We start from the raw sequence: 5,339 nt of genomic DNA, 5'->3' as shown, positions 1-5,339 counted from the left end.
TTTGAACTAAAGGTTTCCACCAGTGTGGACATGTATAAGCACCCATAAAGATGGGTAGGCCCAATTCCATGGAGGTGATAGACGACATACTCCAACAACAATCCCTCCATCATCCAGTCTCCTGTTGAGTATGAATTTAAACCACTTAAATCCTGAACATTTCTGTCCTTTGAATGCTATAAAATTTAAATCCTTTATGATTTTCTTTGGGAAAAGAAACGAATCAAGAATAAATGATAAGATTAAGAATCCAATTGTTCATCTGGATTTAAAAATCCATCATGAATTTTCTAAATCTCAAACTGTTTAGTTAGGTTTTATTTTTCATATTTGATGTGCTTGATCTTAAACCATTCAGTAATAAAGTAGAAAAATTACAAATCAGCCTGGTTAAATTAGAATATTCATAATGTGAAGTGCCATAAGAACGTCATTTAGCATCTCAAGTTCACTTACATAGTTCAAATAGATGAAAAATACTCCTCAGTAAAAAATAGCATATATATATGGATCAGCACCAAGCTTTTTCTGTACAGACTGGGATTTTAGCATCTCTGGGTATTGAGAATAATCCTTCAATATTATTAAGTTCTTTGGAAATCTCCTAAACTTCTGGACACTATGGCTGAGGGAATGGTAGTTCCTAGTCCAGTCTGAGCAGGAAGAGAAGCCATGATGGTAATCTCCCTACCAGCTTAAAAGCATAGAAAGGCATGCCACCATCTGTCATTCTCACCTTACCTTATCAGCTTTAGGATGACAGACTCTTAGAAAGTAAGTATCTGTTCTGAGTAGGATTAGGTTTGGGATTATTCTAGATGTTTTTTCCTTTTTGTTTTCCAGCTTCACTTTTTCACATTTATGTGTAAAGATATAAAATAACGTAGAAAAATGACAGTAAAGCAGAAACAAACATTCTCATGTGCAGTAAAAATATGGTAGAAGAAACTAGTGGAAGCTCAGAGGGACAGAAGATTCATCTGTTTAATGAGAATGCTGGGCCTCTGGGACTTACTCTCATCCACTCTGAGAAAAGATTTCTGCAAGAGCCAGAGATGTGCAGTTGCTCACTCCCCAGGCCTTTTAACGTGACCCTTATTTGGAAGGTAAGTGAGATTCCTTTTGAGGCAATTGGTGTACTTTGACAGGTTTTTTGTTTGTTTGTTTTTGTATAGTGACTGTGGCTTGAATATTTTTAAAATACAGAATATGTTTCAGGAACATTAAAGATTGGAAACTATGGAAGGAAGAGACTATATAGTGGGAGCAACAGAGAAAGCTTAAATCAAATTACAGCCATGATCCTGTTCAATCGTCATTGTCCTCAAAGTCTTCAGACACACTTGAATTATCAGTCTTCTTAACCATAACCTGAAAACAGTAGACTGCAGAACTGTAACTGTGTCCTTAATTTATCCTTCAGGGTCATTGCTATGGACAATTAAAAAAGGATTGTTAAGATACAGAATACTGTATGTCAAAGTGAGAAGAGAGACGAAGGTTTTTTCTGTGTTCTTTTCTCTCTAAGTTGAAGAATTTTTTGGAAATGTGAAATTCAGTGACAATGGATTCAGGAGGAGGGCTACTTTTACATCTTACATCAAAATGAGCTGAACTTCTGCAATAGTTCAGGTATTTACAAGATTAAATTTGAAGGCCTGGTGTTAAACTGAACAATACTCTTAAATTCTACATGTTCATAAATCCAGTCTTTTTTTCTTCTTTCTCAACTCTTTTCCCAATGCACTGTGGATTAGGAAGACAACTATCTAAAGCAGTAGGCTGCAAATTTCTTGACCAAAAGCTTTTACCAACCAAATCTCAGAGTTTTCCTTGAAATGCTTTATGACTGATTCATCAGACTTTCAGTGAATTCTATAAAAACATTAATTTCACAAAAAACAAACAAACAAACAAACAACAACAGAAACACCCACTTTCCATGGCTTCACAGATTCCCCTTTTGAATAAATTGGAAGCTTACTGAATATTCAGTTTGTTGAAACCCATGCATTTATTCGAGCTTTCACAATTTCAGAAGGACTATTAAGAAGATTAAATGGATTGCAAGTATTTTTCCATCATTTTCAAGAATTTTTTGCATTCAAACATCGGAGAGCCCTTCCCTTTCTAAAACACTCCATGTCTGGTATAGTCTGACAGATGAACTTTGTGTTTTCATTTTGCAAATTTCACTTTCATATGTCATGCATTTTCAAAGACCTAAGAGCCTGATATTGAAGTTTGTTGCTGCTAGTTTCTAATGCTAAGGAGGCAGTAAGGAAGTCAACCTATGTCCTAGAGCTATATGAGAGATATTCTCTGAGTATGCTCACTGTGGGTATTTAATCACTGGCTGTCAGGAGTATAGCAAGGAACATGAAGCTGCCACTTAATGAAGATGCTATTATTTTGGGGCCATGACTTTTTATCTGTAATTTAAATCAGACACTTATAAAAAAGTAAATGAGAGGATAAAAAGGCAAGAGAATATTTCAGTTCTCTAACATTAAAACATGAATTCAAACCTTACACTTTGTTTACAGTAGGATGAGGGCCAGGACTGTCCCTGGCTGTTATATAATAGAACAAAGCATCATGCCTGTAATACATCCTGTATTTATTTCACCAGTTTTTACAACAAGCTCTTTCATTGCCTACAAATATTTTCACAAGTTCATTTTAGTTCACTAGAATGATTCCAGAGAGGACATGTGATGATTTCTGAAAAGGTGCATGTAATGTTTTTATTCCATATCAATCTACTTGTAGTTAAATACTGTATGCAGAAAGCTGCAATGCAAGAGCTGGAATTTCTGTCCCTCTGGCTTTTCTCTTTCTCTCACACACACCCACTCATGCACATAGACATACATACACAACTGGAAGTTTTGGGGCTCTTGTTTCACTGATTTTTTAAATGCTTTTCTGCAGAAATGTCCATAAAAACAACAACAAATCCACAATCATGAAAGAATGCAACAGCCGGAAAAGAGAAAGGTGAAAAGAGGAAAATCTGCGCTGTGACACTGTACCTGGGAATTCTAGGCTGCAAAATACAGCCTCACACTGCTAAAAGCAGATCATCAAAGCAGACTTGCTAAATCACCTTCCACTGGTAAGTACACAGGCCGAGTGCCCTCGCCCTGTAGCAACCAATAAGCTTCTACCTATTTGTAATGCTGCAAACACAGTTAGCAACATATTTGTTAGCAGGTGTCACTGTGATGAGAAGAGCAGACGGCAGTCAGACTGTAATTATTGTGTGAACCCAATAGGCGTTACACACTTCATTTTGGAACACATCACAGAATTCTTTAATAGCTGGCCTGATTATTAGGATCTTACGTTAATTTGTGCAGAGTGTTATAAAAGTTAAGCAAGAAGGTATTAACATCATACAAATGAGCATGGTTCTGCCTGTTAGCTTGAACATACGGCAAGAAACAGAATAACACTACCCAGCACTGCAAATTTACATTTAACAAAACCGCTAAGTAACAATTTTACAGTCATCTTAATTTGCATCACTAAAACCTGGCAGCATTTCACCCAAAATGCATTAGCAGGAACTATTTATAAGATCAGTATCAAGGTTTTCACATAAAGCCAGTGAATTAATATGATTGTTAGAACATGGTGATGCCTAACTTCCTCTGGAAAGTAAAGCTAAGAATAACCATCATTGCTCTCTGAGCACTTGTAAAACAATTCATAGAAAAATAACTGTGACAAGGTAAATTGGAGCTGAAGGTGGGGAAATACAATCCAGCTTCTCAGGGCAATCAAATATCATCTTGTTGTGTACTATCTTGGGTGTGAGCATAAGCACTTCACAGTGGGGATGTTTTTAATCTATATTTGTCCAACATGGCACAGAGGAGCCACAACTTGCATTGATTTTGTCATTGTGTTTGTGCAGCAGGTGTGAACTAACAGAGACAGGGTCTTGATTCCCCACTTCTCCATGCTGGGAACAAACCTCCCACCAAGTCCTGTTTTTCTCCCCACTACAAGTGAAAAAGAAGCAAGATGAAGGGGTGGTAAAGATCTAAGTCTTCCCTCAACATGGAGCTAGACCACACTGCACAAAAACACGTGTTCATGAAACCTTTCCAAGTCCTACAATTTATGAAATGCATTAGTATCAATAATTGATATAATTATAGGAAAATAAAATACTAATAAAATTTAACAATCACTTTTGAAATCATGATTCCTCTAAGATAAGAATTTCCTATAGTTCTTAAATACACTGATCTATCACAGTGAGTGATGTATTTTACCAGTCAAAAATCTGCGCACCTAGAGAGGCCAGAATGCTGAAGCAATCTGCTATCATGAAGATTGGAAGAGAATTTTGCCCTCATATTAAATATAAAAAAGCCCACCAACCCACAACAAAATAGGCTGCTTCTGACAGAGTACACCACTTGTATGCAGCATTATATAATATGAATAATTTATATTGCTAAAAGTGCTTCCTCTGAAATATGGTTAGAAGTGGGTAATTGCCCATGGATAATACTTTATATATTTTGTAGGAGGAACATATCTCAACCCAAGAAAATACAGTGGTGCTAGGGTACAACTTTCAGATATGAATGACTCAATGAATCATGAATGACTATGATTTTCTTGGGATCTAATGGTTTAACACACACTTAAATACATAACAAATGCATGGAAACCTCTACACAGTCTAAACTGTGGAGCGCAGAGTGGACTGTGAACTCTTCTGAGCACTTCAACTGTTTGGGATTTAAACCATAAATAAATATATATGTACAGGTGCAGCTTTAATCCAGCTGACACTGGCATCCATCTCCACTAAAAATTTATGAATCTTTCTGAAACCTTCTTCTATCACTCTGTCTTAATAGTGACATGCAGTGGCTGCATGGTGCAACAGAGTTTTCAGTGTTGCACAACATAAGAGCAGCATTTATAAGCAGACAGTGAATCGCTGCTTGTTATTCCATGCAGCAAGTTGTCATATGTATTATTTTTACCAGTGTTTAAACACATTGTAGAGTTCCTGCTAATTCAGGTGTTTGTACAGTGGCCCTCAATGGGGATTTTAATAAAAAATGTGTCACTGCTCTGAGGCTTTTATGGGGCAGAGAAAAATGCTGCCTGTTCTACCAGATGTAGAATGACACAAACATCACCAGAGGGAAAGCAACTGGTAAGGAATATTCCAGAAAACATGTAGTAGTTTTGGTTTTGAATATTAGCATGTCCACTTTATAGTACGACAGATAAGCAAAGTCAGACTCTCTCATCATGGTTAAGGCTTCCCTCCCATCATCATTCCTCTCTCACACTTGCACCACGCA

The sequence above is a fragment of the Coturnix japonica genome, chromosome 3 (assembly GCF_054131305.1).
Source record: "Coturnix japonica strain WE chromosome 3, WE-NBRP24, whole genome shotgun sequence".
NCBI classification, from domain to species: Eukaryota; Metazoa; Chordata; class Aves; order Galliformes; family Phasianidae; genus Coturnix; species Coturnix japonica.
Note: the sequence above shows the minus strand (reverse complement) of the source record.